Below are 23,115 nucleotides of genomic sequence, written 5' to 3'. Positions count from 1 at the left end.
ATCCCCATATCCCTTAATAATCAAAAATCTATCAATTTCTGTCTTGAATATACGCAACGACTGAGCATCACAGCCCTCTGGGGTAGAGAATTCCAAAAATTCACAACCCTCAGTGAAGAAATTTCTCCTCATCTCAGTCCTAAATGGCCTTATTCAAAGACTGTGACCCATGGTTCTAGACTCCCCAGCCAGAGGAAACAACCTCTCTGCATCTACCCTGTCAAACCCTGTAAGAATTGTGTATGTTTCAATGAAATCGTCTCTCATTCTTCTAAACTCTAGAGAATATAGGCCTAATCTACTCAATCTCTCCTCATAGGACAATCCCCAACCCCAGGAATCAATCTGGTGAACCTTCATTTCACTCCCTCAAAAGACAAGTATATTCTTCCTTAGGTAAAGAGTCCAAAATTGTACACAATACTCCAGGTGTAATCTCACCAGGGCCCTATATAATTGCAGTAAGACATCTTTATTCTTATACTCAAATCCTCTTGTAATAAAGGCCAACATACCATTTTCTTTCTTAATTGCTTGCTATACCTGCATGTTAACTTTCAGTGATTCATGTACAAGGACACCCAGGTCCCTCTGAACACCAACATTTCCCAATCACTCACGCTTTAAAAATACAGGTTGAACCTCCCTTATCTGGAAATCTCGGGACCTGGCCTGTTCTGGACAAGGGATTTTTCCAGACGACGGGTGGTCACGTTACATTAGATGGTGCAGGTACTGAGCAAGGGGATATCAGGGCTGGCTGGCTTGGGGCTGGGAGTGCGGCAGAGAGATCATGACCGGGGGGGGGGGCATGGATCATGGGGTCAGGCCAGCGATTGCAGGAGTTGGCAGCGAGGAAGGACTTCAATTTGTTCATGTCGGAGTTCTGCGCATGTGCCACCCGGTGGAATGGTTCTGGACGAGGGGGGTTCCGGATAAGGGAGTTCTCGATAAGGGAGGTTCAACCTTTACTTTGTTTCTCTATTTTTCCTATCAAAGTGGATAACCACATTTCTCCATATTATATTCAATTTGCCATGTTCTTGCCCACTTATTTAGCCTCTCTATATCCCCTTGAAGTCTCTTTGCATCCCCCTCAACTTACAGGCTCAAATTGCCCCAAGATTTGCCTGTTTTTTTTTGTTGGAGTAAGTAGCTTTTTTTGGAGTAACTTAAAAATCGCAAATTTCCCCATGTAACTTGCTCCAGAGTAAGTCAGTTAGTTAGGTTTTTTTCTAGTTTAGTTTATTCGCTCCAAAAGGGGGCGTGACAAGCCACTTACGCCTCTTCTGGCCAGAGAAGCAAATTTGGCCAGCTAAAAGTTACTCCAAACTAACTTAGGCCAGTGTATGTGGCCACTTTTGCAGGCACAGAAAATCGTAACCTACATTTAATAATCAGCGCAGGTAACCAGAGATAGGGTGGGGATGGGAGGTGAGTTAGAGGATTCTAAAGCACTAAAGACTTCACAACATCACAACATCTTTAGCACAACATCATCAAAAATAAATAAAAGATAAATCAGCGACTGAAAATAGTGCAGTCCTACCTTGCCGACTTCAGAACGCACCGGCTAGCCCTCCCGCCAGGGCTAGAGGTGGCAGGCACGCATGATTGCAGGGGTGAGGGATCTTTACAGTTGTCCCTAAATGTTGTGTGGAACTAATGGAGCACAATTCAGTTTTAATGCAAAATATCTTTTATTGGATATTTTACAGTGCACTTCAACAACATCAACAACAAAGAAAGGCTGCACCCAACCCTCACCCACATGTCGGGGAAAGTGCACTTCCTCATGGGGTCGGTGATGATGGTGATGGTGGGGGTTGGGGGCCCGGCTTGGGTCTCACCGGAGGCTGGTGCGTGGATTGAAGTGGGAGTGGCATTTGAGTATCCGGCCTTTGCGCCCTTATTGTAGAAGCTAGCTCCCTCATGGCATCTCCCATCGTTTGCACACCCTCTGAAATGTCCGCCCTCACTTCCCGTCTCAGTGCTAAGAGTTCACCCGACAGTGTCGCTACCTCATCACGCACCCCACTGAAGGCCGCCACGAGTGATTTTATGAGGGCATTTATCTCCTCACCCAATGAAACAACCTGATTAACCTCTGCTGAGGGCTGCATCTCAGGAGAGAATGGTCGGCTTCTCCTTCCCCTCGCCGTGGGTCCAGTGTGAGGCGCAGGCTGGGACGGTGGGAGACTGGGTCTCAAGGTGCATTTCACGACCGCCACTGGGACCCGCGATCTCGGAAGGTGTGAACCCATGGAATGTTGCCGAGGAGCTCATGGAGGTTTTTGGCAGTGTGATGCAGTGCTATGTCGTGATCCATATCGCGGTCAGCATTCTCCCGTGTACACATTTCCATGGACCCCTCCTCCCCCCACCCGCCGTGGTCTGGAGCGCACACATCTGGATCCTCTGGTGGATCTTCAGGATGTTGAGGAGTGTCTTCTTCTGCAAAATACAACAGAACAGTCAAATGGTTAGCAGCACAGGAGGGGGCAGGATGGGTGGCATGAATAGGCTGACGCGTAGCAGGTCAGTCAGCAGGTTGATTTGAAGGGCGACTATGCATTTTAATGACTCACCCTCGCGTGTGGATCCAGCTTGTGCAGAGCTGATTCATTTTCTGCCGGTGTGACTCAGCAAGGCAGCAAACCTCTGTTCCAGGCGTGTCAGTTGGTGCAGATTTGACGGACCTCCTCCTGTTCTAAGTCTTTCCCTTTTGTTGTGGACCAATTTCTTCTGCAAAGATGACAATATTAATTTTCAGACATGGTGCACTTCTGATGGATGGGACACATACAGATGGTCACATTTTCAATTGCAATTCAATTTAAAGATGAAGATATTACTTACATTCACTACTTGACCAACATCCTGCCATTTCTTCTTGCACTGGCTTCCAGATCCTCCGGTATTGACCCCCGTGGAGTATTCTTATGCAACTAGATTCCATCTTCTTCTCATTTCCTTGGGTGAAACTTTTGACGGACCACTCTTGCTGATATCCAACTCCAGCCATTTCTCCTCAATGACAGTCACTAATTGCTCCACTTCCTCATGGAGGAAATTCTTTGTTCGTCTTGCATGCTCTTGCGCCATTCGTGTATTGGACTCACACTCGGGTAATGTTCAAAAATCACAGTTCTCACCTTTCTTCCACCTATCAGCACTCCTTTCCACTCCCTCAGCCACACAAAAAAAAATCGATATTTTAACCTTACCTTTATATATGCTCCATTACCAATGATTCTGAGGACGCTCTCCCTTTAATTGGCCAATTGCCAAGCTTCCTGTTGCATTGCGCATGTGCGCACGCTGAAACGCCCACTGCGCATGTGCACACGCTCAAACAGACATGCGACCCCTGCCGGCACTCCACAAGATGTTGGGCCCAAGCCCCGCCCCCTGCCGGCCGTGCTGAAGCTCCACTTCCCGCAGGCTCTACAGCATCACGCCAATGGATCCGGACAATGAGGGAGCGGCTAAATTAACAGGTACATTTTTGGCGCATTTTTTGCCCAAAAAAGTTGGCGTCCCACCCCTAACTACGCTGCTCTAGGCGGCTGGGGAAATTTGGGCCCTACATTCCCACCTAGCTTTGTATCATCAGCAAACTTGGATATTTTACATTTGGTCCCCTCATCCAAATCATTGATATAGATTGTGAATAGCTGAGGCCTAAGCACTGATCCTTGCGGTACCCCATTAGTTACATCCTGCCAACCCGAAAATGACCCATTTATTCCTACTCAGTTTTCTGTCCGTTAACCAATCCTCAATCCATGCTAGTATATTATCCCCAATTTTGTTTAATAACCTCTTGTGTTGCACCTTATCGAATGCCTTCTGAAAATCCAAATACACCACATCCCACTGATTCCCCTTTATGTATTCTGCTAGTTACAACCTCAAAAATTTCTTAACAGATTTGTCAAACATGGTTTCCCTTTCATAAATCTGTTTTGACTCTGCTCAATCCTATTCTTATTTTCTAAATGCCCTGTTACCACGTCCTTAATAACAGATTCTAGCATTTTCCCTACTACTGATGTAAGGCTAACTGATCTGTAGTTCCCCGTTTTCTCTCTCCCTCCTTTCTTAAACAGTGGGGTTACATTTGCTACCTTCCAATCCGCGGGAACCTCTCTCGAATCTATGGAATTTTGGATGACGACAACCAATGCATCCACTCTCTATCGCAACCTCTTTCAAAACCCTAGGATATAGGCCATCAGGTCCAGGGGATTTATCGGTTTTCAGTACCATTAATTTCTCCAGTACTATTTTTTTTACTAATACTAATTTCTTTCAGTTCATCATTCTTGCTACTCTTGGTTCTCCACTATTTCCGAGATTTTTTGCATCTTCTTCCGTGAAGACAAAGTATTTGTTTAATTTATTTTTCCTTTCTCAGCCTGTAGGAGACCCACATTTACTTTTAGTTTCTAACAGGATTAAGTTTTAATGTGGCATACCTTACAACTGAAACTTTGACCAAGTGGAAACACTTAATTGTTGCACTTTTGAACCCTTAAATAATTCATAGCCTGGCAGTAAATACCCATTGCAAGATAGCAGAGCTCAGACCAGAGGTCCTCAAGAGTGGCGTTTTACTATTTAAAAATTGATCAAATAAATTCAGCTTAAAATTGTTATTGTATGATCCCAAGCTTCAACAGAACTGAATTACCAACGAGTGGTGGTTCGCCTGCATTCCTAGAAACTTATGTAAAGCCCGAGAGGGATTGATTGTGCAAGCCGATCTGTCCGTGGGAGCGTCAAACCAGTGAATGAAGTACACCTGGCCAGCTTTCCCTTGCAGACAAGTTTGATTTTCTGTGAAGAACTGCCTATACTCGCAACTAACACCAGCCCCCATTACTGCACACTGGCACTTTCCCCCAGCCCTACCTGCATTACTGTCATTGCACAGGATCCTGCACTCCCCCTACCTCGTCGCCACTGGCCGAGTGCATTACTGCCCTGCTTGCATTACTGTCACTGCACAGGTCCCTGCACTGACTCTTGGCTGAGTGCATTACTGTCACTGCACAGGTCCCTGCACTGTCCCACTGGCCGCGTACATTGCTGTCACTGCTCTGACCCCCGGCTGAGTACATTGCTGTCACTGCAGAGGTCCCTGCTCTGACCCCCGGCTGAGTACATTGCTGTCACTGCACTGACCCCCGGCTGAGTACATTGCTGTCCCTGCACTGACCCCCGGCTGAGTACATTGCTGTCCCTGCACTGACCCCCCGGCTGAGTACATTGCTGTCCCTGCACTGACCCCCCGGCTGAGTACATTGCTGTCACTGCACAGGTCCCTGCACTGACCCCCGGCTGAGTACATTGCTGTCACTGCACAGTTGCAGTTACCTGTTGCTGCACCGCGCGAGCTGCAGGGCTCACGCACTCTGCCGTGTCGCTGCACGAGCAAGTCACAACAGCAAAGGTGCGGCAGGAGCAGACGGTGAACAGAATATTCCCCCGACACACTCAGCCCTCACACTCCATATCAATAACCGTTGCCCGTTACCTTATGAGGCCCAAACCGCCGATTCCTGCTTGTCACGCCTTCATTCAGAGTCCCCCTGATCCAGCCAGCTCTGTACACACACACCTTCGCGCATGCGCCCACCACCCCCGTACGTAAAACCGCATGCGCGTACGTATGTCGATTGTTTGACGCAATTACGCCATTCAACAGGTGACAAGTGCGTACTCCCGCGCAATGACGTGCCCCAGCACGTGGAACTAGGTGACAGGCTGAGCCGAACGTTGCCAACCCTCCAGGATTGCCCTGCAGTCTGCAGCAATTAATCTCCAGCACTATGCTGCAAGCAACCAGGGAGAAAAACATTAAACATTAAAAAAGAATGTTGTTTTCCATTTACTTTGAACACTATTCATTTTATTAGTTGCAAAAATATTGGAGATGGAGAAAATTGCCTGTTGGACTGACAGTCAAGAATCATTGAAACGAGTAACAAAGAAGTCTGTTCGCTTTACGGGACGGGAAGGCAAAAGGTTGTAAGGACTGACTTGTTGGCCGACCAATGGTGGGGGCAGGTAGGTTGGAGGTGGGAGATCGTGTCATGAAAGCTCCTGGAACAAGGACTACCAGAATTGGCAACCCTACCTTAGAGTCTCCAGGAATTACAGATTAATCTCCAGGACACTGCGGAATAAAAATCACAGGGGAGTTTAAAACATTTGTGCATGTTTTCCATTTTCTTTAAACAATTTTGTAATAAAATTATTGGATATGAGAAAATTGGCTGTTTCATTAAGTCAAGAAACATCCAATTGGGTAGTGAAGAGTCTGTTCGCTTTCCAATTGGCCGTGGGACGGCGTTGTGCTGCAAGGATGGACATGTTGAGTGACCAATGGCGGGAGTGTGAGGGCGGGGCAGTTGGAGGTCATGTGATGAAACCTCCAGGAATATGTCCAACTAGAATTGGCAACCTCAGCTGAGCGCCACAAAGCAATATTCATTCGAAGTGACACCCAATTTTGTTTACAAATGTTTATGTATTTGAATTTTAAAAATTGACACACCACCTTATATAGGTTGGGGACTAGGGTTGCCTATTCTGGTTGGAGGCATTCCTGGAGGTCTGATCGAGTGACATTCTGGCCATGTGATGTCAGCAAATGTATTGGAATTACCTTAAAAAGGTTGGAGACCTTGCAGTTGAGTATTTTTGTTCATGGTTTAACTCCACCAGTGGTTGTGCGAGAGGTTACAAGAATCATAAGTAGCAATGTTCCCTCTAATTTCTTTTAATGCTTGGTCCCTCTAAATCCACTGCGGCAGCAGCTGGTGAGCAGCCTACGTGGGATCTCGCGATTGATGTGCTGTCGAGCACCTTAGTGCAAACATTGCTGAGCAGGTAAAGAGGGAAAACCGAGAGTGGGGAAAAGGGGAAATCGAAGGTGGGAGGGGGATTTGTGGGGCACGGGGGAGAACCAGAGGTGGGAAGAACTTTGATTCCACCAGTAACTATTAAAAGTTAACTGAAATTGCACCAGTAACTAATAGTAATACTGGTAACACTCAGAAATCCCTTCATTGCCAACCGTAATATGAAAACTCATTGATAGTTTATATGTAACTGGTAGTAATAGCTGTAACGCCCCAATATTCGACCTGTAACTAGTTGGAATCCTATAATTTGCTGATCTTATAATCCCGGTGCTTGCTGACCTACATTGGTTCCTGGTTCAGCAACCTCTCGAATCTTAAATTGTCATCCTTGTGTTCAAACCCCTCCATGGCCTCGCCCCTCCCTATCACCGTGGCAGAAGGTGGTGACGTCATCGATAAGGAGAAAGGCCGCCACTGCGGATACGTGAAATTTAAAGGGCCAAGTCCATGACAATCCGGGATGGTTGGCAAGCCTGTTTATAATTCCTGCCACTCACTCTGGCTAACATTTCACCAATGTGGGCAGGTTAAGGTGCAATACCTGGGTTACCAACACGTTGCAGTCTTTGCTCCTAGAAGGACTGCTGCTCAGGAGTGCCCCCACAAGGAAAGTCAGGCCTCCTCTGCCCAAGAACCAGTGACAATACGAAGCAAATCCCTCAGTACACAAGTGCTGCTACAAGTACTGTGAACAAAGTGATGTCATTTTCGAATCGTAACATACAGGGCAGGTCACAAATACCTGCAGCTGTACGTCTGCAGATGTCTGAGTCCACCATCAAGGGTGATGAATGCAAGGTTATTAACACCTTGTTGGCGCTGCGGGGGTGATCATCGTTTCCATTCATGCCGATTCAAAGAGTATGTTTGCAAGGGCTGTGAAACAATGGGACACCTTCAACGAGTGTGCAGGCAAGCTGCAAATCCTGCTAAATCTGCAAACCACCATGTTGCAGAGGAGGACAGATTCACGGAGGATCACGACGAACCAGAGCTCAGGCCGAGGAGGCAGAGGTACATGGGGTGCACACATTCACCACCAATTGTCCCCCGATAATGCTGAATGTTGAACGAAATGGACTCCCGGTGTCAATGGAGCTGGACATGGGCACGAGCCAGTCCATCATGGGCAAAAAGACTTTCAAAAGACTGTGGTGCAACAAGGCCTCAAGGCCAATCTTAACTCCACTTCGCAGGAAACTAAGAACTTACACAAGAACTGATTCCTGTAATCCTGCTACCGTAAAGGTCTCCTACGATGGAGCGGTGCACAAGCTACCACTTTGGGTGGTACCGGGCGATGGTCCCACACTGCTCGGCAGGAGCTGGCTGGGAAAGACACGCTGGAACTGGGACAAGTCCGAGCGCTATCGCCCAGGTCTTAAACAAATTTCCTTCGCAGTTCGAACCAGGCATCAGGAAATTTCAAGGAGCAAAAGTGCAGATCCACCTAACTCCGGGGGTGCGAGAGCAGCACCATACATGATGAGAGAAAGGGTAGAGATCGAGCTAGACCGGCTGCAAAGAGAGGGATTCATTTCACCGATCGAGTTGAACGAGTGGGCCAGTCCTCAAGGGAGACGGCACCATCAGAATCTGTGGCGATTACAAAGTAACTATCAATCGTTTCTCCCTGCAGGACCAATACCCACTACCAAAGGCCGACGACCTCTTTGCAACGCTGGCGGGAGGAAAGACGTTCACGAAGCAACAGTGCAGATCCACCTAACTCCGGGGGCACGAGAGCAGCACCGTACATGATGAGAGAAAGGGTAGAGATCGAGCTAGACCGGCTGCAAAGAGAGGGATTCATTTCACCGATCGAGTTGAACAAGTGGGCCAGTCCTCAAGGGAGACGGCACCATCAGAATCTGTGGCGATTACAAAGTAACTATCAATCGTTTCTCCCTGCAGGACCAATACCCACCAAAGGCCGACGACCTCTTTGCAACGCTGGCGGGAGGAAAGACGTTCACGAAGCTGGATCTGACTTCAGCCTACATGACGCAGGAACTGGAGGAATCATCGAAGGCCCTCACCTGCATGAACACACACAAAGGTCTTTTTGTTTATAACAGATGCCCGTTTGGAATCCGATCAGCGGCGCCGATATTCCAGAGAAACATGGAAAGCTTACTGAAGTCGGTCCCGCACACCGTAGTCTTCCAGGACGACATCTTGGTCACAGGTCGGAACACAGTCGAGCATCTGCAGCACCTGGAGGAGGTTCTTAGTCGACTCAACCGCGTGGGGCTCAGGTTAAAATGCTCGAAGTGCGTTTTCCTGGCGCCTGAAGTGGAGTTCTTGGGAGGGAGGATTGCAGCGGACGGCCTCAGGCCCACCAACACGAAGACGGAGGCAATCGTGAATGCATCGAGGCCACAGAACGTGACGGAGCTGCAGCCATTTCTGGGACTCCTGAACTACTTTGGTAGCTTCTTACCGGGTCTTAGCACACTGTTAGAACCACTGCATGTCTTACTATGGAAAGGGGACGAATGGATTTGGGGCAAAAGCCAAGAAAATGCCTTTGCAAAAGCAAGAAAATTGTTATACTCAAACAAATTGCTTGTGTTGTATGATCCATGTAAGCCTTTGGTACTAGCTTGTGATGCGTCGTCATATGGCGTCGGGTGTGTATTGCAACAAGCTAATGATTTTGGGAAACTGCAATCGGTTGCTTATGCACCCAGGAATCTGTCTAAGGCTGAGAGCCTACAGCATGATTGAGAAAGAAGCGTTAGCATGTGTCTATGGGGTAAAGAAAATGTATCAATACCTGTTTGGACTAAAATTCGAGTTGGAAACCGACCATAAGCCACTTGTATCCCTGTTTCCCGAGAGTAAAGAGATAAATACCAACGCATCGGCCCGCATCCAGAGATGGGTGCTCACGTTGTCCGCATACAACTATGCCAACCGCCGCAGGCCAGGCACAAAAAACTGTGCCGATGCTCTCAGTAGGCTGCCATTGCTCACCACGGGGATGGAAATGGCGCAGCCTGCAAATCTAGCCATGGTTATGGAAGCATTTGAGAGTGAGCAATCACCCGTCACTGCCCAGCAGATCAAAACCTGGACAAGCCAGGACCCCTTATTATTTCTAGTCTAAACCTGTGTGCTTCACGGGAGCTGGTCCAGTGTCCCAGTAGAAATGCAGGAAGAGATAAAGCCGTTCCAGTGGTGCAAAGATGAAATGTCTATACAAGCAGACTGCCTTCTGTGGGGCAGTCGAGTAGTGGTCCCCAAGAAGGGTAGAGACACCTTCATCAATGACTTCCACAGTACCCACCCAGACATCGTGATGATGAAAGCGATAGTCAGATCCCAAGTGTGGTGGCTCGGTATCGATGCGGACTTAGAGTCCTGCGTTCCCAGAGGTAATACATGCTCGCAGCTAAGCAATGTACCCAGGGAGGCACCACTAAGTTTATGGTATTGGCCCTCCAAACTGTGGTCTAGGGTACACGTCAACTATGTAGGCCCGTTCTTGGGCAAAATGTTCCTTGTGGTTGTAGATGCGTACTCCAAGTGGATTGAATGTGAGATATTGTCGGTTAGCACGTCCGCTGCCACTACTGAAAGCCTGCGGGCCATGTTTGCCGCTCACGGCTTACCTGATGTCCTGGTGAGCAACAACGGGCCATGTTTTACCAGAATTCATGACCCGCAACGGGATCAAACATATCACATCTGTCCCGTTTAAACCAGCATCCAATGGTCAGGCAGCGAGAGCAGTGCAAACCATCAAGCAAGGCTTGAAGAAGGTAACTGAAGGCTCACTGCAGACTCACCTATCCCGAGTCCTGCTTAGCTACTGCACAAGACCCCACTCGCTCACTGAAATCCCACCTGCTGAACTGCTCATGAAAAGAGCACTTAAGACAAGGCTCTCGTTAGTTCACCCTGATCTACATGAACAGATAGCGAGCAGGCGGCTTCAACAAAGTACATACCATGATCGCGCAAATGTGTCACACGAGATTGAAATCAATGATCGTATTTGTATTGAATTATGGACAAGATCCTAAGTGGCTTCCCGGCACTGTCGTGGCCAAAGAGGAGAGCAGGGTGTTTCGGGTCAAACTTTCAAATGGACTCATTCACTGGAAATACTGGGACCAAATCAAAAGCAGATTTATGGACTATCCTGAGCAACCCATCTTGGACCCTACCTTTTTTAATCCCCCAACATACACACCAGTGGCAACCGGCACCACGGTTGACCACAAAGCAGAACCCATCATCCACAGCAGCCCAGCAGGACCCAACACATCAGGCAGCCCAGCAAGGCCAGCTGCACAGCAGCCCAGCGAGGGCCCAACAAATGATTCAACAATACCAGCTTTCACACAGACGATCAACCAGGGCAAGAAGGGCCCCAGATAGACTCACATTGTAAATAGTTACATTATTGACTTTGGGGGGGGGGGGGGGGGGGAGTGTTATATACGTAAACTTGTATTTACTCTTACAGCCACCAGAGAGCTCATTGCCTGGAGTCCCAAGGGATCCCATAATCCCTTGGGAGCACAGGTATTTAAGGAGGCCTCACAGATTGGAGAGGCACTCTGGAGACTGCAATAAAAGACAAAAGTCACACTTTACTTTGAGCTCACAGTGTTCAGTCTGACTCTTTCTCCACACATAACACTCCTCCCACCTGTTCAAGGTGGAAAATGGACCAGTGGCATTTCAGCGAGGACTTAAAATAGCCCATGCTTTATTCCTCCCCAACAACCACCCCCACCCCCAGCTGCCTGAAACCCTTGGGGTTAAGGTTAACCCAGTTAACGTCTTCTTGGGGTAGGAAGCAAAGGGTAATGATTGATGGATGTTGTTGTGACTGTAAGGATGTTTCCAGTGAGGTTCTGCAGGGCTCAGTACTGGGTCCCTTTTTGTGGTATATATCAACGATTTAAATTTAAATATAGGGAGTATGAGTAAGAAGTTTGCAGACGACACTAAAATTGGCTGTGTGGTTGATAATGAATTGGAAAGTCATGGGCTGCAGGAGGATATCAATCTACTGGTCAGGTGGGCAGAGCAATGGCAAATGGAATTTAATTCAGAGAAGTGTGAGGTGATGCACTTTGGAAGGGCTAATAAGGAAAGAGTATACACATTAAGCGGTAGGCCATTTAATAGTGCAGATAAACAAAGGAACCTTGGAGTGCTTGTCCACAGATCCCTGAAAGTAGCAGGCCGAATGGATAAGGTGGTTAAGAAGGCATACGGAATGCTTGCCTTTATTTGCCGAGGCATAGAATATAAGAGCAAGGAGGTTATGCTTAAATTGTATAATACTTTGGTTAGGCCACAACTGGAGTACTGCGTTCAGTTCTGGTCGCCGTTTTATAGGAAGGATGTGATTGCACTAGAGAGGATGCAGAGGAGATTTACTAGGATGCTGCCTGGAATGGAGAATCTTTAGTTATGAGGATAGATTGGATAGGCTGGGTTTGTTCTCATTGGAACAGAGGAGGTTGAGAGAAAACCTTATTGAGGTGTATAAAATATTGAGGGGCCTGGACATAGTGGATAGTAAGGGCCTATTTCCATTGGTACAGGGGTCTATTTCGAGGGGGCATAATTTTAAGGTGGTTGGTGGAAGGTTTAGAGAGGATTTGAGGGAGGGCTTCTTTACACAGAGGGTTGTGGGGATCTGGAAATCGTTGCCTGGAAGAGTGGTGGATGCAGAAACCCTTACCACTTTTAAGAGATGGTTGGATGGGCACTTGAAGTGCAGTAAGCTGCAGGGTTACGGACCTAGAACTGGTAATTGGGATTAGACTGGATAACCTTTTGTTGGACTGTGCAGATATAATGGTAAGTACTGCAGGGAATAGAATACTGCCAGGGTGATCTCCTGGACTAGTTTTGATCGCCTGGATGGGTCGGAGAGGAATTTTCCCAGATTTTTTTTTTCTCCCTAAATTGACCTGGGTTTTTATCTGGTTTTTGCCTCTCCCAAGAGATCACGTGGCTCCGGTTGGGGTGGTGTGTAGAATGTTTCACTATAAGGGGTGTCACAGTTGTGTGAGGTGGACTGGTTGTGGGCATGCATACATAACAACACTCCCCACTAAGTATTTTTCAAGTCCTTATTGCCATGACCTGGGGAGGTGATCAGTAGTGGGCTGTGGGAGGTTGTGGTGAGGGTTGTGTGGGTGCCAGGTGTGATCCCTGTGCTTGAGGCTGGCCTTGTACATTTATCCCCCTCACACACAGACCATGTGGGTGTCACTGTTGCGGGATCCCTCAGTGGGGGAGCCAGTGCAGCAATGAGTAGGGTACATACTCTGTAGAGTGGGTAAGTGTGTGGTGGTGGGCAGGGCCACAGGACTGTGTAGGCTCCTTGTCCTCCATTTGTGAAGAAAGTCTGGTCTTCCCAGGGTCCACCAAGAAAGCTGGAGGGTACTGGCCTTCTCGCTCCTGGTGTTGGCCCTGGTGACCAGGGAGTGTAAGGCCAATCTGAGGCAGGTTGCCAGAGGTGGTGGCAGTGTTGCCCATTGACCGCTGTCCCTGCAGTGGGTCTGCTCCCACTGGGTGTGTGTGAGCCCTTCCTGGGGCATCACATTTGTCCCAAAAGTCCAGGCTACATGATCAGGTAGCCAGCTGGACCTGGAGGTCTCCCAAGGGGGGGATACCTCTGGCATTTACATGGTCCCTGTAGAATCCAATGTCCTTTAACAGTCTACTTCCTGTATACATGACACATTCGCTCCAATCATACATAGTCGAGACTACATTGTTAATTACAGCATTTACATCACTTTCCTGTATCTTGGTCTCTCCATATATGGTTACATTTGTCATTTTGAAATTTCTATCATAATCATTAGGCATTACAAACTTGTTCTTAACCTTACTTACACAAGCACTCATTTCATTTTTCTCATCAGTTACTCCGGCATCACAATTCAACGTTACATTTTCATACCTGCATTCGCTAACTGCATTTTTAACTTTAAACTCCTTGTCATCCTTAGATTGAAACTTTCCCTTTAAATTCTTTGGGTTACCGGTCTCCTTTAAGGGGGCCTTCCAATCCGGTTCACCGCTTGGTGCCACGTGTTCTTCCTCCGATGCTGCCCCTTGTGGTCTGGTCGTGGCCATTTTGATTTTAGGTTCTTCGCCTTGTGGTGCGGCCGCCATCTTCTCGCTCTCTTCCAGATAGGCTTTGGTGATTCTTTCCTCCACGGTTCGGCCATAGATGTCGGGAATCCACTTTTCTTGATGATATTCTTCTCTTGGAGTCCGGCCACGCCCCGGAAGGTGAAGTCTGGACGTTCGGCTCTGGAGATCTCACCGTGGTGTTGTGAAGTCGTCACCGCGCAGTCGAGCTGGACGGTAGGATCGCTAGGTTCAGCGATGGATCCAAGTTCAGGGCTGCTTGGGATGTGGATTGCTGGAGCCCGGGGGCCGTCATCACTTCAACCGACTTGGACCTGCTTCATCCAACTTCTTCCCAGCATCGCCAGCAATGATCCACAGGGGGAGTTTGTTCATCACGCCGCCCTGGGAGACCTGGATGTCCACACTGTTAACGACTGGGATTTTACCTTTGGTGTAGGTGAGCAGCTTCGCTTGGACAGGAGACAGTTTTGGTTGTTTGGCGGAATTGATCCAAAGTTTTTCAAAGGTCGTCTGGCTCATTAAAGACTGGCTCGCCCCTGTGTCGATTTCCATCGAAACTGGAACTCCGTCGATGTCTACTTCCATTTTCCATGGGGAACTTTCAGTGGAGCAAGTATAAATTCCATACTCTTCTTCCAGGGGTTAAGCAGATTCGTCTTCATCTGTGTCGGAGCCCCGGTGATCAGCCAACTCTTCAGCGACCTGGTGAGTAAAGCTTTTTCTGCACATTCTCTGAAGGTGCCCTTTCTCTTTGCAGCTTTTGCAGGTATAGTCTTTGTAGTGACACTGGTGGGCCCTGTGGTTTCCTCCACACCACAGTATGGGGCTAGCCGGTTTGCCCCATGTGGCGGACTCAGACTTGCGGGACTTGGGGCAGCATTTCAGCTTTTAGAAGTAGCCATTCGGCTCACTGCGTTTGTCAGTTTAGGGTCCTGAGTGTGGGTCAATATTCGCCTGGAGTCGCCAACCGAAACCATGTAGGCTCACTTTAATGCCTTCTGTATGGTGACTGTGATGTCCGCAGAGAGCTATTTGTGGAGGAGGCTCTCGTGGCCGATTCCGATAAAAATATGTTCCTTAGTGCTTCGTTAAGGTGGTCGCCAAAATCACACAGTGCAGCCAATCTTCTTAAATCTGCAGCATACTTAGCTATTTCTTGGCCTTCGGGTCACCGGTGAGTGTAGAACCAGTGCCTGGCTATGAGGATGCTTTCTTTGAGTTTTAGTTGCTCTTGTATTAAGGTTACCAGTTCTCCATAGCTCTTGGTTGTTGTCTTCGCTGGGCTAGCAAGTCCCTGACGAGGCAATGGACAGTGGGCCCACAACTACTAAGCAGGATGGCCCTGCGCTTGTTCGGTAGTGTAGCCGGTGTGTCCCCATCCAGGTCGTTGGCTATGAAGAAATGTTCCAATCTTTCCACGAAAGCGTCCCAATCTTCCCCATCGGTGAATTGTTGAAAGGTGCTGAGATTCGACATATTGTGCGTGTAGTTCATGACCTCATCGCCAGTTGTTATATATGTAGGCACCTTGTTAGTGACTCCACAAGGCAGGGGTATGGTACTTAAACTGTGAAGACTGTAGTCCTTTATTGCAGCTCCTCGAGTGAGGACACTACGAGGTGAGCTCCCTTTTACACTGGGTTACCTGCAGTGTGCAGGTGACCCTTAGGTCTCCAGCAGCAGCACCCTCTGGTGTACAGATAAGGTATGTACAGGGTGAAGGTACATTCAGTGTTACAGTACATATAACATTACATCATAACATTGTGGGCATGCATACATAACAAACGCCATCCACGACAAAGCGGCCCACTTGATTGGCACCCCATCCACCACCTTAAACCTTCACTCCCTTCACCAACGGCGCATCATGGCTGCAGTGTGTACCATCTACAAGATGCACTGCAGCAACTTTCCATGCCTTCTTTGACCTCCCAAACCCGCAACCTCTACCACCTAGAAGGACAAGGGCAGCAGGTGCATGAGAATATCACCACTTCCAAGTTCCTCTCCAAGTCACACACCATCCTGACTTGGAAATATATCCTCGTCCCTTCATCGTCGCTAACTCCCTCCCTAACAGCACTGTGGGAGTACCTTCATCATAAGGACTGCAGCAATTCAAGGTGGCCCACCACCACCTTCTCAAGGGTAATTAGGGGTGGGCAATAAATGCTGGCCTTGCCAGCGATGCCCACATTCTGTGAATGAATGAATGAATGAAAAAAATATTATATAATGAAAAAATCTCGCTTGCTGTCTCACATCATCCCTTTAATAACCAAGAATTAAAATCAGGATAATGCTCTCAATTAGAAGTTATTTTGTTATCTGCTAAATTACTGTGGTTTTCTAAGGGTGGGATTAAAGTAGAGTCTAGTTTCCTAAAAGATTTCTATCTTCTATATAGTTTCCAAAATTGACCTACTCTCGATTTTAACCCTTCCATTATCACTGTCCTTGCATGAGATTATGTAAGATATATATTGTTGCATATTTTTTAGTTCATTTTTTTCTTTTATAAATTTCTTTATTGTACACCATTCTCCAGCCAAGAAAGCTCAGAGAAGTGATTCGTCAACTAGTCCCTGTTTACAATTTTTTTTTTCATTTATTGGACCTGGACATCTCTGGTAAGGTCAGCATTTATTGCCCATCCCTAATTTCCCTCGAGAAGGTGGTGGTGTACTTAAATTGTGAAGACTGTAGTCCTTTATTGCAGCTCCTCGAGTGATGAAGTCCTTGTGACGAAGGTACTTCCACAGTGCTGTTAGGGAGAAAGTCGCAGGATTTTGATCCAGTGACGGTGAAGGAACGGCAAAATCTTTCCAAGTCAGGATAGTTTGTGACTTGGAGGGGAACTTGGAGGTGATGGTGCTCCCATGCGCCTGCTGCCCTTGTTCTTCTAGGGGGTAGAAGTTGCGGGTTTAGGAGGTGCTGTCGAAGAAGCCTTGGCGAGTTGCTGCATATTGTAGATGATACACACTGCAGCCACAGTACGTCGGTGTTGGAGGGAGAAAAGTTTAAGGTGGTGGATGGGGTGCCAATCAAGTGAGCTGCTTTGTTTTGGATGGTGCCGAGCTTCTTGAGTGTTGTTGGAGCTGCACTCATCCAGGCAATTGTAGTGTATTCCATCACCCTCCTGACTTGCGCCTTGTCGATGGTGGGAAGGCTTTGGGGAGCCAGGAGGTGTAATATATGCACCTGTGAGTATGCTGATAAGTTTGTAGAGCTGTTGAACCGGTCCAGGCAGCGGGCAGTCGAGGGGGTCGTTCAACCTGACTGCCTGCCTCTCTTCCGCGCGTACATCCGCGCCAGGGTGTCCTTGGAGATAGAGCACGCAGTGTCCACCGGTACGCTCGCGGCCTTCCGCGAGAGGTGGGCGCCGGAGGGACTGGAGTACATCGTCACCCCCGGCAACCAAATTTTAATTTGATTTTATGTTTTAAAGTTTAATTTGTTTTAATTGTCGGTGTTTTTAGTGTCCTCCTCCCCTTTTATAGGGGGCACTTGGAAAAAATGTTGATTTTAGTGCCCAAAAAAACCCCCAAAAAAACACAAAAAAACCCCCCAAAAAAATACCAAAAAAAACCACAAAAAAAAGGGCCTTCAAAATGTTTGGTGTGTCCCCCAGATTGGAGGGCACTTTACTTAACTGTTTTTTGTTATCCAACTAAAAGAGTTGTAAAGGGGCCCAATTTGTTTTAATTGCTGGTTTTAGTGTCCCCCTCCCCTTTTATAGGGGGCACTTTTAAAATGTATGGTTTTAATGCCCCCCAAAAAATCACAAAAACCCCCCCCCCCCAAAAAAACAAAAAAAAAGAGGGCAGTTAATAGTGTTTGGAGTGTCCCCCAGATCAGGGGGCACTCGATCTAATGTTTATTTGTTCCCCCAAAAGAGTTGTAAAGGGACCCAATTTGTTTTAATTGCCGGTTTTAGTGTCCCCCTCCCCTTTTATAGGGGGCACTTGAAAAATATATAGTTTCAATGCCCCCCCAAAAAAATCACAAAAAAAACAACAAAAAAAAAGGGCCTTGGGAAATGTTTGGAGTGTCCCCCAGATTGGAGGGCACTTGACTTAACGGTTTAATGTTATCCAACCAAAAGAGTTGTAGAGCTGTTGAACCGGTCCAGGCAGCGGGCGGTCGAGGGGGTCGTTCAGCCTGACTACCTGCCCCTCTCCCGCGCATACATCCGGACCAGGGTGTCCCTGGAGATGGAGCACGCGGTGTCCACCAGTACGCTCGCGGCCTTCCACGAGAGGTGGGCGCCGGAGGGACTGGAGTGCATCATTACCCCTGGCAACCAAATTTTTATTTGATTTTATATGTTTTAAAGTTTAATTTGTTTTACTGTCGGTTTTAGTGTCCCCCCTCCCCTTTTATAGGGGGCACGTGTGTGTGTGTGTGTGTGTGTGTGTGTGTGTCTGTGTGTGTGTTTTAATGCCCCAAAAAAACCCACAAAAAATACAAATAAACAAAAAATGTAATTTGTTTAAATTTGTCGGTTTTAGTGCCCCCGCCCCCCTTTCAGCCAGGGGGCACTTGCAAAATTTGTGTTTTTAGTGCCCTCCAAAAAAAACAAGGGGGCACTTGAAAAGTTTTTGGAGTGTGCCCCCCCCCGCCCCCTTTAATCAGGGGGCATTTGTTTAATGTTCACAACTAAAATAGTTGTAGAGCTGTTGAACCAGTCCAGGCAGCGAGCGGTCGAGGGGGTCGTTCAGCCCGACTGCCTGCCGCTCTTCCGCAGTTACATCCGAGCCAGGGTGTCCCTGGAGATGGAGCACGCGGTGTCCACCGGTACGCTCACGGCCTTCAGTGAGAGGTGGGCGCCGGAGGGACTGGAGTGCATCATCACGCCCGGCAACCAAATTTTAAGTTGACCGTTTATTGTTTAAAACGTTTAATGGTTAATTTGTCGGTTCTAGTGCCCCTTTAATAAGGGGGCACTTGATTTATTGTTTTACACCAAAATAGTTGTAGAGCTGTTGAGCAGCAGGAGGGCTGACACGCGCTTAGCCTGAGCCGACTTCCGGCTCGCGACCAATGCCATCGAGTTGCTAAAAATGGCACTGGGTCCTGACTCTACTAGGTGCGTCAAAGAGGCTCAAGCATGTGGGGCGATCCTATCCGAACTGAGCCCTGTCCAACAGAATTCCTCATCGGCGCCTAGCCCCGAAACCTCCCTCGGGAGCAGGCGCCTCACAACTTGAGCCTCCTCCGGGAAATCCCCTCCATGCCTTTCAGTTCTACGTGGAGGGGATTCCTGTATGGGCTGCTCTTGCACATTCTCCACGGTGCTCTCCACGGTGCCATCCTCGTCTGCCGTCCGGACACACCATGGCGCACCATCTTGCCATCCGGAGGAGGTGGGGGTCCCCAATGAAGTGCTCCCTAGGTGGGAGTCCTCCCTCTATTTATTGGGGACTTGGCCTGGAGGGAGCAGTCCTGTGCAATAAGTTTTTAAGTCAGTTCACGGGCTCCCAGGCCGCCTATAATTTCTGCGGTCTGGAGGAGTCCGTGTTCCACGTGTATGTCGAATGTGCGAGGTTGCAGCTCCTCTTCCAATATTTGAAGGGGCTGCTCCTCAAATTCTGGTTGCACTTTAGTCCCACACTCCTGATCTTTGGGCATCCTGTGCAGAGGGGAGCGGGCAGGTCGGAAGGCCTCCTCGTAGGACTGCTCCTGGGCATGGCCAAGGGGGCCATCACCCGGTCCAGGCTGCGGGCGGTCGTTCAGTCTGACTGCCTGCCTCTCTTCTGCGGTTACATCCGAGCCAGGGTATTCCTGGAGATGGAGCACGTGGTATCCCCGGTAAGCTCCCGGCCTTCCACGAGAGGTGGGTGCCGGAGGGACTGGAGTGCATCATCACCCCCAGCAACCAAATTTTAATTTCATTCTTAATGTTTAAAGTTTAATTTGTCTATGTTCGTCGGTTTTAGTGCCCCCGCCACCCCCCCCTGCCGTTTTTAGCCAGGGGGCACTTGTATAATTTGTGTTTTTGATGCCCTCAAAAAAAAAAACAAGGGGGCACTTGAAAAGATTTTGGAGTGTGGCCGCCCCCCGCCCCCCCACCCCGCTCCCTTTAACCAGGGGGCACTTGGGACTGAAATAGTTGTAGAGCTGTTGAACCGGTCCAGGCAGCGGGTGGTCGAGGGGGTCGTTCAGCCCGACTGCCTGCCTCTCTTCCGCAGTTACATCCGCACCAGGGTGTCCCTGGAGATGGAGCACGTGGTGTCCACCAGTATGCTCACGGCCTTTCACAAGCGGTGGACGCCGGAGGGACTGGAGTGCATCATCACCCTCGGCAACCAAATTTTAATTTGACCGTTTATTGTTTAAAAAGTTTTATTGGTTAATTTGTCAGTTCTAGTGCCCCTTTAATAAGGGGGCACTTGATTTATTGTTTTACACCAAAATAGTTGTAGAGCTGTTGAGCGGCAGGAGGGCTGACACGCGCTTAGCCCGAGACGACATCCGGCTCGTGACCAATGCCATCGAGTTGCTAAAAATGACACTGGGCTCTGACTCTTCTAGGTGTGTCAAGGAGGTTCAAGCATGTGGGGCGATCCTATTCGAACTGAGCCCTGTCCGGACGGAATTCCTCATCGGCGCCAAGCTCCAAAACCTCCATTGGGAGCCAGCGCATCACAATTTGAGCCTCCTCCGTGAAATCCCCTCCGTGCCTTTTAGTTCTGTGCGGAGAGGATTCCTGTATGGGCTGCTCTTGCACACTGTCCACGTTGCCATCATCGTCTGCCGTCCGGACATGCCATGACACACCATCTTGCCATCCGGAGGAGGTGGGGGTCCCCAAAGGAGTGCTCTCTATGCGGGAGTCCTCCCTTTATTTATTGGGGACTTGGCCTGGAGGGTTTTGCACAGGGCAGTCCCGTGCAATAGGTTTTTAAGCCGGTTCACAGACTCCCCAGTTGCCTGCAATTTCTGCGGCCTGGAGTAGTCCATGTTCCATTTTTATGTTGAATGTATGAGGTTGCAGCCCCTATTCCATTATTTGAAGGGGCTACTCCTCAAATTTTGGCTGCACTTCAGTCTCCTGATCTTTGGTCACCCTGTACGGAGGGGAGCAGGCAGGTCGGAGGGCCTCCTCCTGGGACTGCCCCTGGGCCTGGCCAAGGTGGCCATTAACCGGTCCAGGCAGTCGAGGGGGTCATTCAGCCTGACTACCTGCCTCTCTTCTGCGATTACGTTCGCACCAGGGTGTCCCTGGAGATGGAGCACGCGATGTCCACCGGTACGCTCACGGCCTTCCACGAGAGGTGGGCACCGGAGGGACTGAATGCATTATCACCCCTGGCAACCAAATTTTAATTTGACCATAGTCTTCCCAAAAGTATAATTTATTAATTTATCGGTTCTAGTGCCCTTTAATGAAAGGGCACTTGATTTAAAGTTGCTATGTATTTAACCCTTGGCAGCTTGTATCACACCACCACCAGAGGGCCTACCTGTTGGAGTCCCAAGGGATCCCAGCATCCCTTGGGAGCACTGTATATAAGCAGGCAACCCACGCGGTGCCTGCACACTGGAGTCTTATTAAAGGAGCTAAGGTCACACTTACTCATTGCTCACAGTACTCAGTTTCATCCTTTATTATGAACTTATCAATTGGCAACGAGATAACGAACAACCGCGCAAAAATGCAAAGAACTGCTGGTATTCTGGAGAAGTTCTCTGAAGGGGACGATTGGGAAGCCTTCGTGGAGAGACTCGAACAATACTTCGTGGCTAACGAGCTGGAAGGGGACGAGAATGCTGCCAAACGAAGGGCGATCCTCCTTACCGTCTGTGGGGCAACAACCTATGGCCTCATGAAGAATCTTCTAGCTCCGATAAAATCAACACCCAAATCCTATGAAAAATTGTGTACGTGCGTCCGGGAGCATCTAAATCCTAACGAAAGCATTTTGATGGCGAGGTATCGGTTCTGCACGTGTCAACGGTCGGAGGGCCAGGAAGTGGTGAGCTACGTTGCCGAACTAAGGCGCCTCGCAGGATATTGTGAATTTGATGGATTCCTAGGACAAATGCTGAGATTTTTTTTGTGCTTGGCATGGGCCATGAGGTAATCCTTCGCAAACTATTGACTGTTGAAACACCGAATCTGGGTGAATCTGAAATAACGATAGCCCAGGCATTTATGTCCACCAGCGACAACACCAAACAAATTTCACAGCATAAAGAGGTTTCGGCCAGTACTGTACACAAAGTAACGTCGTTTTCGAGCAGGAATGCATGTGGCAGAACATACACGCCGGCTGCTGCACGACCTCAGATGACCCAGAGTCCGCCATCAATCGTTAATGCGAGGCAGTTAACACCCTGTTGGCGTTGAAGAGGTGATCATCAATGCCGCTTCAAGCACTATACGTGCAATGGCTGCAGAACAATGGGACACCTCCAGTGAATGTGCAGGCGAGCTGCAAACCCTGCAAACCCTGCAAACCACCACGTTGCAGAGGAAGATCGATCCACTGTGGATCAGGTTGAATTGGAGACTCGAACTGAGGAGGCAGAAGTGTACGGGGTACACACATTCACCACGAAATGTCCACCAATAATGGTAAAAGTTGAACTGAACGGAATTCCAGTATCCATGGAACTGGACACGGGTGCGAGTCAGTCCATAATGAGCAAAAAGGCCTTCGACAGGCTGTGGTGCAACAAGGCACACAGGCCCAAGCTCAGCCCCATTCACACCAAGCTAAGAACTTACACCAAGGAACTGATCCCTGTAATTGGCAGCGCAGAAGTCAAAGTCTCCTATGATGGAGCAGTGCACGACCTCCCACTATGGATTGTGCCAGGGGATGGCCCCACACTGTTTAGCAGAACTGGCTGGGAAAAATCCGCTGGAACTGGGACGACATCCGAGCGCTTTTGTCCGTTGACGATGCCTCATGTGCCCAGGTTCTGAGCAGATTTCCATCATTGTTCAAGCCAGGCATCGGAAGTTTCTCGGGGGCAAAAGTGCAGATCCATTTGGTTCCCAGTACACGACCCATCCACCACAAGGCAC

At 48.7% G+C, this 23,115-nt stretch overlaps 1 protein-coding gene across 2 annotated transcripts in view; it reads right to left on the bottom strand.

The window, feature by feature from the left end:
* aco1 (aconitase 1, soluble) overlaps window positions 1-5,648 on the bottom strand; it is a 117,289-nt gene extending 111,641 nt beyond the window's left edge. The window contains exon 1 of one of the 2 annotated variants that reach the window (XM_070887763.1): window positions 5,543-5,648. The gene's annotated coding sequence lies outside the window, so the exon portion shown is untranslated. Of the gene's footprint in view, window positions 1-1,549; window positions 1,592-5,542 lie in introns of those variants that run through there. The other variant, XM_070887772.1, reaches the window with a different exon arrangement.
* Between the last annotated feature and the right edge of the window lie 17,467 nt (window positions 5,649-23,115).

This window comes from Pristiophorus japonicus, chromosome 1 (genome assembly GCF_044704955.1).
Source record: "Pristiophorus japonicus isolate sPriJap1 chromosome 1, sPriJap1.hap1, whole genome shotgun sequence".
In the NCBI taxonomy this organism is placed as follows: domain Eukaryota; kingdom Metazoa; phylum Chordata; class Chondrichthyes; family Pristiophoridae; genus Pristiophorus; species Pristiophorus japonicus.
Note: the sequence above shows the minus strand (reverse complement) of the source record. Positions and strands in the feature narration are given on the sequence as shown.